Here is a 12,426-nt window from a genome sequence, read left to right on the forward strand (position 1 = left end):
ACCACACTTGTAGTATAAAGAAACTTGATCTTCTGTATATTGCAGTAGCATGATTTACACCTGTTTCAATATGTTTCTTATCATATTCTTGAATAAACTTCTTTTTTTTAAGAACATACACAACCAATTTGACTTTCAAAATAAGACTATCCAGCTTTATCAAGAATGGCAAAGATGAGCAGATGAGCTGTAGTAGATTCAGTTGACTCATATCTAACATATGAATACTCAAATGCTACTTCATACATCTTAATTTAAAATTCTTCCTCTCACTGTCGAGTTCATGATGCATTTTTAGGCAAATATCGATACATACTCTACAAGCATTATTTACAGAGGAAAAGTTGTTAATACAAGAAGTGAAGTGATAGCACATATATATTTGGGTAAAGTATGATATCCAGTTGTTAGTTAACCACCAAGATGAGGAAAAAATATTCAGGAGAGAATTATTTTTTTCAGTGGTGTAATGTAATAAAGTAATACTTTGTTACAGTACTTAAGTATTTTTTTGGGAGTACCTGCACTTAATTTGAGTATTTATATTAAAATGTTGTTATTTACTGTGAAATAGGGAAAGAAGGGACGGATGAATGAAGGAATGGGAGGTTGTAAAAAAAAAAGACTGGTTTTTTTAAGTTTAATGTACCCTGTGTTTTTAAGGTGGTGTGTGTTAAGAAGAAAAAAAATAAAAATAATTCTCAAAATTCACATTGGCTTTTTTATTAACTGCATCTGCTTATACTTTTACCTTCAATACTTTAGTGCATTTAATTATTTTTAATACTCACAGTAAATATCAGATATTTTAAGGCTTTTACTCAAGTTATGCTTTAATAGGTTTAACTTCTACCAAAGTCATTTTATGGTGAGATATTCGTACTTTAACTGAAGTATGGCTTTCAGGATTTTTCCTCCTGATTCATATAAGGCATATACTCTATCCTGAAAGCCTAATAAGTGACTTTATAGTTTAACCCCCCCATCCAGCCAACCGTGTGTGTGTGTGTGTGTGTGTGTGTGTGTGTGAGAGAGAGAGAGAGACAAAGTGATTATAACCCTTCCTCCAGGGTGCACATTTTAAACAAACACCTATAGAAGAAACCCTTGATTGACTTCTTCTCCCTCCCCGCCCATGCTGGGGGAGTGTCCTCGCTCCTCCCGTATAAAAGCTAACGCACCCACCAGCTCTGGAGCATGCACACACAGATACGGTGTAACACCGACACAAAGGGAGAGAGGACACTGGCAGTAGCCCAGCCTGTGTGAAAGTAAAGCGCTTGTTTTGGATATTACTGACACTGCAGGAAAAACACAAACTCTCTGCGCCCGAGCATGACTCCAGCAGCATCCCTGGATTAATCGCGCTTGCAGCCGACTTGCAAAGCGCAAGTTCGCTGGCACTTTGTCGGACTAATCGCGCACAGAAAACAACGATGGAGAGGAGCATCCCGGGATGGTGCGTGCTGCTCGCCCTCGTCCTGCACGGATGCATGGCGGCCAAGGAGCTCCAGTGCCAGGAGATCTCCGTGCCTCTGTGCAAAGGAATCGGCTACAATTACACCTACATGCCCAACCAGTTCAACCACGATACGCAGGACGAAGCTGGCCTGGAGGTGCACCAGTTTTGGCCGCTGGTGGAGATAAAGTGCTCCCCGGACTTGCGCTTCTTTCTCTGCAGCATGTACACACCGATCTGTCTGGAAGACTACAAGAAGCCGCTACCGCCGTGCAGGAGCGTGTGCGAGCGGGCCAAAGCTGGCTGCGCGCCGCTTATGAGGCAGTACGGATTCCCGTGGCCAGACAGGATGAGATGCGACCTGCTGCCCGAGCAGGGCAACCAGGACACGCTGTGCATGGACTACAACCGCAGCCAGACCACCACTGCTTCTCCTGTTGTGGCGAAACCAACTAACCGACCACTGAAGCCGTACAATCCGAGAAAGAAAAGCGGCTTCGGTCGCGGCATCCCCGGGAAACACAAACCAGCAGCGTCCCCGTGTGAGCCTGGATGCTTCTGCCGTGCGCCCATGGTGCCAGTGACCAGCGACGGACACCCGCTGCACAACCGCGTCAAAACGGGACAGATCCTGAACTGCGCCATGCCGTGCCACAACCCCTACTTCACCCAGGAGGAGAGGACTTTCACCGCGTTCTGGATCGGCCTGTGGTCCGTCCTGTGCTTCATCTCCACTTTCGCAACCGTGGCGACTTTTTTAATTGACATGGAGAGGTTTAAGTACCCAGAGCGCCCCATCATATTCCTCTCCGCCTGCTACATGTTCGTGTCCATCGGATACATCGTCAGACTGATCGCCGGACACGAGGAGGTGGCTTGCAACAGGGAAAACGGCGCAGAACACATCCACTACGAAACCACAGGTCCTGCGCTCTGCACCATCGTCTTCCTGCTCATTTACTTCTTCGGCATGGCCAGCTCAATCTGGTGGGTGATTCTGTCCCTCACTTGGTTTCTCGCTGCTGGCATGAAGTGGGGGAATGAGGCGATCGCCAGTTACGCACAGTACTTTCACTTGGCCGCCTGGCTCATCCCCAGCATGAAATCCATCGCAGTTTTGGCTCTGAGCTCAGTGGACGGAGACTCTGTAGCTGGGATTTGCTACGTGGGTAACCAGAATTTGGATAACCTGCGGGGGTTTGTGTTGGCACCGCTGGTGATCTACCTGTTCATCGGCACCATGTTTCTGCTCGCCGGGTTCGTGTCGCTGTTCCGGATCAGGAGTGTAATCAAGCAAGGGGGTACCAAGACTGACAAACTGGAGAGGCTGATGATCCGGATAGGAGTTTTCACAGTTTTATACACGGTCCCAGCCACTGTCATAGTGGCGTGTTACTTTTACGAGCAGCATAACAGACAGACGTGGGAAATTACGCACAACTGTACATGCATGACAGACCCGAACAGGCAGAGACCGGACTATGCAGTGTTCATGTTAAAATACTTTATGTGCCTCCTGGTAGGCATCACTTCAGGAGCCTGGATCTGGTCCGGGAAAACCTTGGACACCTGGAGGACTTTTTGCACGCGCTGCTGCTGGGGGAGTAAAGCCTCCGCGGGCTCCATGTACAGTGACGTGAGCACGGGACTCACTTGGAGGTCCGGGACGGCCAGCTCTGTCTCCTGCCCCAAACAGATGCCACTGTCCCGGGTTTGAACGAGGGGGGTCATGCACTGTAAAATCTGACAAGTTGATTTTACTTTTTTTCTTTTTAAATCTAAGAAACTGAATAAATTGAGAGAAAAAAATCTATTAATTAGCAATTAAGTAATGTAACTATTAGTGTTAATTTATGTTAACTTTATATTTCATTGGTACATTTGCTTAAAATTTAGTTATATGTACTTAATTCTGTGAAGTTGTAGCAACTTAAAAATGACAAGCCTAATTAAATCAATATTTCTAAGTTTTAGCAACTTCAGTAAACCAAGTATACGGTGCTATATTTATGTTCTGCCAGTTCTATACTAGTCAATCATTTTTGTATTTTTGTAAACATGTTAAGAAAACAGAACTCTCCGATTTCCTAACTTCATCATTGGCAAAATCATCTTTGTGATGGTAAAGTTAAGTCAGATTAACTTGGTTCAATGAAGTTGCTAACACTTATAAAGAAAAAAGGTAATTTCTCTTGACATTTTTAAGCTGTAACAACTTCACAAAATTAAGATAATAAGATTCATTTTGAGAAAACTTAACACTTAGATATAAAATAAACATTGATTAAGTTAGTTATATTTACTTTGTCTTTTCAAGGCAATCCATTTCCAAGATAACATCAAGTAAGATCAGCTTGTCAGATTTTACAATGTGTGCTCAAATGCATCTTATGTCATTTGACACTAACAGACTTAAAACCAGCGCATATCAGCTCTTTTGGGGACAAAGTGAAGACTTATTTTGTATGTTTTATTTGGTAAATTTGGTAAATTACTCAAAGTGACTCACCAAACTGCCAGCTGAGATGCAATTTTAGTCACAAGCACTCCACTGTAAAATCTGACACGTTGATCTTAGTTAAAATATTCTTGGAAACCAATTGTCTTGAAAAAGGAAAGTAAATATAACTACACATGTTAATTTATCTACATTTTATATCCAAGTGTACTTGAAATTTAGTTGTGTTTACTTAATATTGTGAAGTTGTTGCAACTTAAAAATGTCAAGTGGAAAAACTTTGTTCTTTTTAAGTATTAGCAACTTCAGTCACTAAAGTCAGTCTGACTTAAATTGATCATAACACAGTAGACTTTTCCGACAATGAATTTAAGATATTTGTGAGTTCTGTTTTGTTAACATGCTTCATTAACAAAATACTACTCTGACTGAGAAGTTTGCAACCAGTATAATACAGAATAAGGACAGTATACTTGGTTTGCTGAAGCTGCTAAAATTCAGAAAGACTGATATAATTGACTTATCTTTTTTAAGTTGCAACAACTTCACAGAATTATGCAAACAAACTCAATTTTAGGCAAACTTTACATTTAAGTATAAAGTAAACATATATTAAGACAAATAGTTATATTTACTTACATTTTTCAAGCCAATTGGTTTCCTATAATTTTTTTGGGAAAATAAACTTATCAGATTTTACAGTGTAATAATTGGTGGTCATTTATACCCTATATTCTGCCTCTGAAAGTTATAAGATAAGTTTGGCACACTTAAGGGAAATGCTCCTTCCTTGCCTTATCCAAATGACGTCCATGGGTTTGAATAAGGGGGCAGGGGAGGGAGGGGGGACTAATTGTGTCGGGATTGTCCATCAGCGTGTTGTAATTACCACATTAATGAGCGCCTAATGGCTTCTCTTTAAATAATGAGACTGTCAGCAGCAGAACAATGTACCTGGCACGAAGAATGCAGAGTCTTATCTGCGCTTAATTGAATGCGCACAGCTGACAAGATCCCCCTCGTCGATAGGTTACATGGTATAGCTGAAGCGCTCCTACTTACTGTAAAGAACCGCTGTGTCTTAAACATAAGATTCACAATGAGACCGTCCTGCTTGAAATGAGGCCATCCCTGGGCTGTTTTCACAAGATGGATTTACACGTACATTAATCAATGCCTTAATACTGTCTCATACGGGTTGCATCAGCGTGTAAAGTGTATTTATATAATTATTGGTGTACATATATTGTACATTTGTATATGGAAATTTACGAGATTGTAAATATGTATAATTTACACTTTGATAGAAAAAATTTATTTTGAGAATAAAACAACTTTTATTGAATTTTTCCTTGTGCGTCGTGGTCATTCAAAACCTCGTGATGTTGCACTCTAAATTATTTAAAATGTATTGTTATGCATTATTTTTTCAAGTGTGGTGTTTTGATGGTGTGTGTAGCACAGCGCACAATCTCAATATGTTTGTGCGTAATGTCGTAGTTGTGACCGTTATAGATTTATTTATATTTAACTAAAAGTTCAAACTTTTCTTTGGGGCCACATGGGATCTGTAAGCTCTATTAAATCTCCCGAGTGTTGCAGATTCACATGCTGTGAGATGGTGGTAATATAGGGGCACTATAGGTGGTCCTCAGTTTTAAATGCCCCCTGCGCGTTAGTCTTGTTATTTACTCTTGACTTCTTGCCTCTGTTAAACCCCTGATCCAGGCTTAATGTGCCACGCTTAACTTAATCCTGTTTTGGACGTTTACAAGTCAATTAATTTCACCTACTCTTTGTCTTTTTAAATTATTTTTGAACAGTGATCATCGGTTTGTAACATCTTTTAAGAGACTTGTTTTAGCAAAACTGAGTATTAAAGGTCCATCAGAAGCTATTTTATTTTTTACAGGAAACAATTGAAGCAAGGTGAAAAAAATCGTCTGACTACAGTGGTAGATTTTCCCGCAACAGTGTCAACATGTCAGAGCAAATATCTGCTTCGTTAGATGCTTATTGTTAAAGTTTAAATGGACCCATCAGGTTGCTCCTAGTATGTTGTATTCTTTTTACAATGTAGAGATGCCTCGGGCTTATAATTAAGGCGCCAGCAAAGAGGAACAGACTTTGTTAACTGCAGGCTGAGGTAATTAGGCTACGGCCGTGCAGAGTCAGTGTGTGGTCCATTTATCGTATGAAACGCTTCAACTGTCAGTGGCATCACTGAATTCTCGTTCAGAAAACTTTTCAAGTTTGTGCGTAACGGCTGCAAAAGTTACGTAAGTGAGGTCTATTTTTGCCTCTAATGTAAAAAAAAAATAAATTAAAATGTCTTAAGATCATGAACAGTATTTCATTAACTCAAATGACATGATCGATAACAAAACTTGATGTACTCTAAACTCTGGAGGAGACTCATAAGTCCACTCTGGTGAAGAGAAATGGATAAAGTTGCATCATGCTGCCACCTTGTGGTTAAGCGATAAAACACGGACATCCCACAGTCATCCACATGACAGGCATGTCCAAAATCTGATTACAAATCTACAAAGACTGTTTAATGCAGGGGCGTGTCTTGGATTTGAGGACATTGGAGGTTTAGCCCAGACCTCTGAAGGTTGTTTTTTTTTTCCTGGACATTTTTCCCTATTTTTTCACCTTTTATTATTTATTTATTTATTTATTTATTTAAGGTCACTTTTTAACTTTTCTTTCTCAGGTACCTTTTTAACTAATTTCTTACTAGCCTTATTTTTGAGCCATTTCTTGTTAAGTTTCTCTTTGCCTTCTTCCCATGTTTTTGAAAGAAATCTGTTCGGGTTTCAAAGGGTTAATGTACCACTGAATCTAAAAATATTTTGATAATATTCTGTTTTAACCAACTACAATGAGAAAATGCCTTTTGTCTCTGATGCAAGTTTACGTTCACCAGAAAGATCACCACCGAATGTTAGATTAATGCTGTATAACACATGTTTGCATAGACGGAGCCATCTGGTGGGTAACTAGGAGTTTGGGAGGTCACAGACTTGATTGACAGGAGAGTTATATAATTTTATCTGCCTGGCTTAAACATTCATGCAATGAAACACGTGGAATCAGATTTTGGCACAATTGTTAAAATTGACTTCTTTTTGTCAGCAGACTGCGACGAAATACAACATACTGAAATAAACAAATCAGTTGCTTCCTACAGAGGTCTAATTGTCTAAATTTGTCTCCCTAAATAATTACATTACACAAATTAAGAGACAGCAGGTCTTGTTTGCTCTGTCCAATAAGAGCTAATTGCTCCGTCACTGCTTAGCTTCCTCTTTCAGTGTGTGTGTGTGTGTGTGTGTGTGTGTGTGTGTGTGTGTGTGTGTGTGTGTGTTGCAGCAAGGGGTCGGGCATGTTCCCTCAAGCCCAAATGCAAGAAAATCAACAGAGGAAATGGGCTGAGGGGTCATGCCTGATCCATCTCCTCCTAACGTAAACAAGACGCTGGCTTCAGGAAGAGCCCATCATGGAGAGATCCTATTGGTGAAACTCAGAGCGCCCTACTCTTCTTCATTGGTTAGGATGTTTATGAATGCCATCTTTGTCTAATGATCTAATTAGCTGTCTGACTGTGACTGGATTGCTATAAATCATGTTAGGATGTCTGAGTGGCTAACACGGGCCGTTAAAGGTCACATACTGTAGCAGCGGGAGTCTGTCGTTTCAGAATGTATACACGAAGCCGTGTGGGAAGCATTCTGCCTTCAGTAACTTCAATAACAGCTATTGTCATGTCATGGCTGATTTACAATGCAGTCTAAAACAAACATTTCTTTTGGGCCTGACTGACGTGCCCTGTGATGGACAGATGACCTTACTGCTTTTTGCCCCAAAGCATGCTGGGATCAACCACTACATGACCCTAAAAACAAGCCCAACTTGTTTAACTTAACTGTCTAAGGACATGTCTCTCTGGTCTGAACTGATTTTCTAATGATTTTTTCATTAAAGACATATTCTGCCAACAGTTGTGTTATGTATGTGTGGCTTTTAAACTGGAGAAAATCACTTGGCGTCAATAGATTATCACAGATTGGTTTTAATATTTCTAACATAAAACCTGTGTTATGAACATGGTGCATTGGAGTTTGAAAAACTTTGGTGTTTTCCGAGCAGGAGAGATTTAAGGGGGGAAACAGTGCTATTGCATTGCGTTATAGGAAATATAGAATCCAGACAAAAAAGTGTGAGTATCTCCCCCACCTCTGCTTCATTTTTGACTATTTATCGGTTCCTCGAAAATTTATAAATCGTCAAAGTACCCGTTTTTGAATTGCTGAAACAGAGGTCATGATTTTTGTTTGTCTATGCTTTTTCTTATTGTTGTTTTTTGATTATTTATTTTTGACTTTTTTTCATTTCTTTTGCAAAAGCGAACCTGTTCCATCTCAGCAATACAGAGCATTTTTGTGAGCCACCTCCTGAAACATGGGGGTGATGTCGGCCTCTAATTTAGTAATATCAATTTTTTTGCCGCAACCGTGCCTGCCTTAAGAGCCTGAGAGCTCATGGATTTTAATCTGCTCTGTGAGGGTTGATAATCATACTGAGGTTGTAAAATTAATTCAATTGGTGTTTAAAAATGGCACACTCAAGACCTTGATCTTTCTCCAAGGTACAGCAGCTGTTCAGTCTTAAAATCATTTTCATGGTGGTTTGTTTATTTTCATAAGTAAACACATGAGCAGCATGTCTTTCTTCACCCTGTTTAATTAACTAATCATTGGACAACAAGTCAAAGCAAAGACAAGACCTGGAAGCTATTCAGTCCTCCGTTACACAAAACCAGCCCTCTCCATTCACTCTTTCTCCTTTACCACCCTACGACCCCTCATCATCCACATCAAAGGGACACAGAATAGATTTTGTTATCTGAGCCGCAGCCATCAGGGACAAACCTCACCACCACCACCACCCCCATTCATCTAGACTACAAACTCAGAGGTGAAGAGGATGCTGGGTAATCAATATTTTTGATGCCTCTGACATCTTCTCTGATGTGCTGCTGTGGTCAATGTTGAGTTTTCTCTCTTGACTTCTCAATCTCCTCCGTCTATCACCCATGAGAGCTGAGCGTGTTTCTGCACCCGAGGCGGACGCAGGTTGACGCGTTGAACTTCACTTGAGGATCAGATCGATGTGGAGTCGAGGCACAACTGCTAATATTCTGCTCTGTACTGATGTCTGAACACACAGTGCATATGAGGCATTTTGTCTCTGAATGAGATATCTACCAGTCAGAGACACTTGAAGAAAACTCACATGACAGAATTTTTTTCTAAAGTATAGCAAGTGAGACATCTGGTTTATTGTCTGGATTGCTTCAGTTTAAGAGCAATGGACGATGAATTTCAGATAATACTTTTACCATTATAAAAGTGAAATATTGTTTGTTTTTTCAGGTTGGAAAAAAGCAGCACTGAAGGTTTTATCATTTGGTCTCCAGAAATGTTTTTAATTTTGCTTTCTGTTATTTATTTTCCACTTATTTTAAGAACTATTAAGTAATCAACCCATTCCACCAGAATATTTGATAAGATATGAGAAGAAGAAAACAATTCTCACACTGCAAAGGTTACTGTGACTTTGAGTCATTTCTGTCTTTATTTGCTGTCCACTGCAGTATTTACCTCTGACCACTGGAGGGCAGTGAAAGCAAGACCATCCTCTGCTTATACTGTAAATAAAAGACAACCTATGACTGCACTATGTGTGCCAACATTTGGAGGATTTCTTCACTAAAGTACTTCACATTTTTTGTTTTTTCACTGTATATATACTGGACACAGATTTAAAGGCAACACGTGTTTGCTTCCAGTTTTGACAAGTTTAAGTTTAAGATTTAAGACTTTCTTCATGCACTACCTGGATATATTTCATGCAAAAAAACCCAAATCTTGCAAATTTGTTAAAATCCATGTTAACGAGCACTTCTACTTTTCCTAAATAATCCTGCCACCTGACAAGTGTGGCATATCAAGCTGCTGATTAAACAGCAACATTGGCACACAGGTGTGCATTGTGATGGTCACAATAAAAGGCCACTCTGAATGTGAGTTTGATAACACGACACAGTACCACAGATGTCCCAGATTTTGAGAGAGCATTGCAACTGCAGGAATGTCCACCTGAGAAGTCAACATTCATTTCATTACCATACGCCGTTTTCAATGTACCTTCCTTGAATTTGGCAGAACATCAAACCAGCCTCACAATCACAGATCATGTGTAGCCGCACATGCACAGGACCTCCACATCCAGTGTCATCATCTGCAAGATCGTCTGAGAGCAGCCACCCGAACATCTGATGCAAAAATTGGTTTGCAACCGAAAAATATCTGCACAACCATCAGAAACCATCTCAGGGAAGCTCATCTGTATGCTCATTGTCCTCACCAGGGTCTTAAACTGACAGCAGGTCGTCATCATAACCAACTGTGAGTTTAACTGTTAGTTGTTCATTAGAGTCTATTTATTGACTTTGTGTCCAGGCTATCATCCATCATCATCATTATCATTGCTATTTTGTGCTATTTTGTCTATTCTTTATTTTATTCTTTTGTTTAGTTTAGTTTGTTTTACATGTCCAAAATGAAAATCTATCAACTAATGCATTTGTGGAGCTGGTTGGATGTACGGCCAAATTCAAATATTGGAGAAGTCTTATGATGGACCTGCAGTCAGCAGGATCTGTGGCATTGTGTGATCAAACTGCACGTTTTAGTGTCTGAAAGGAAACCTGTGTAGTAATGGCATTGTTTAAATCTCGATAAGCCATATCTGTCAGGTTGATGGATTACTTTGGAAAAGGAGAAGTGCTCACTAACACGGATTTTACCAAATTTGCGACCAAAATGTAAAAGAAATATATCTATTGAGTGCATAAAAATATCTTAGATCATTAACTTTAACCCGTGAAAAATGGAGGCAAAAACAAGTATTGTATTTAAATATTTGTTCAGTATGTTTGTGTACTTTTAGTGTCACGTAAATTTCATAGTTTCAGATCTTAGAGAAATCTTACAACAACTGTTTGCTCTTTTGGAGAATTAGTGTAATGCACCCAGGTTCCTAAATCTGGTGGAAAACCTTCCTGAATGGGTGGAGGCTGATGTTACAGCAAATTAATTTTGATGATTTTGAGATGAGATATTCAACAGTGACATAGGTATAAGTTCAAGTGTCCACATACTTTTGGCCATATAGTGTGTCTTCATTCAGGCTTAGACACTTTTTTTTCAAACCTGTGACACATGCCAATAAAAATTTTCCTTTCCATAAACCTGTGTTGTAAAGGGTTGGTGAAAGCATGATGTTCCATATCCTTATTATAGACGGCACAAAAAGGGAACGCCTTTAAGACAGACATGGCGACTGGGGTTTTGCCAAGGACACATAGCTAGCAGAGTTGTTTCTGTGTGTGTCAGAGTTACGCTGACAACTTGCGGGAAGGTCGGCAACAATACATACCACACTGTGTTTTGTGTGGGTATGGGTTGACGCATGTGCAGGGTCACAGGGTTTGCTTGTCCGACCTCTTGACCTCCATTAGTGACAGCAGAGTCCTTTCTCTGAGCACCTGACCGATAGCTGGCCACCCCGCTAGTGTTTCTGCACGCTGCCCCAAATACCACAGCAGAAGAAGAATGAGTAGGGTATGTGGCATGTGTGAGGGTCACGGCTACACTGGGGGTAAAATGTCTCAGGGACTGTGTTGAATAGGAGTCATCGTTTTGACGGAGGTCAGTTACTGAATGAGGTTCCAATCTGTACTCTTTGTTTCAGGGTGATCTTTTGGAGACTTTGTACCGTATATCGAAAAAACAAATGAGGAAAACTAATATAAAAGTTTTCTTTAAAGGGGAGATGACAAAAGAATGCTGAAAAGTACACAGACAACATTTCAGTCATGAGGCCAAAATTATTTTTTATTTTGTTCTCTTGATTGAAACATTTTCAAATGGAAATTTTGGCTCCTTTTTCTGTTTCCTGTCTTTGCACACAAGACACTTTTGTGAAATATCCTGGAAAACAGTATGTTATCAACTTTCAAGTCAAATGTGACTCTGATCACATTTTCCGTGTGATGTATGTAATGGAAGCGACTTTGCTAACATGCTAAGCTACAGCTGAATGATGGTGGCGGGAGGGTTGAAGGTCTTATGTCATACAAGCAGGGTTGGCTTAAGTCAGGTCACCGCTGGGTTGTTGAGTGGTCATGTGAGAGGTCAGAGGTCAGGTCAGTGTGTCTGTTGTGGTGGTGAGCACTCAGTCATCCAGACAACAGCTGAGGACTGTAACTGCTTCCTCAAGGTCAGCCTGCATTTTTGTGATTGACACACTTCCTCAGGCACAGACAGCTCAGGGTGTTGAACCACGCCTCAGGGTGTTCAAAAGCTAAAAAAATTTAAAAAAAGCAAACCAGTTTGCATTTTATTGAACAAGATATATTTGATTATTATTAATTTTT

The 12,426-nt window shown here is 40.1% G+C and overlaps 1 pseudogene; it reads left to right on the plus strand.

Annotated features, from left to right (window-relative positions):
• The first annotated feature begins 1,175 nt into the window (after positions 1-1,175).
• On the plus strand, positions 1,176-5,262 carry LOC121951515 (frizzled-8 pseudogene; annotated as a pseudogene).
• The last annotated feature ends 7,164 nt before the right edge of the window (positions 5,263-12,426 follow it).

The sequence above is a fragment of the Plectropomus leopardus genome, chromosome 12 (genome assembly GCF_026936395.1).
Source record: "Plectropomus leopardus strain MGB_pleo_1.0 chromosome 12, ASM2693639v1, whole genome shotgun sequence".
Taxonomy (NCBI): domain Eukaryota; kingdom Metazoa; phylum Chordata; class Actinopteri; order Perciformes; family Serranidae; genus Plectropomus; species Plectropomus leopardus.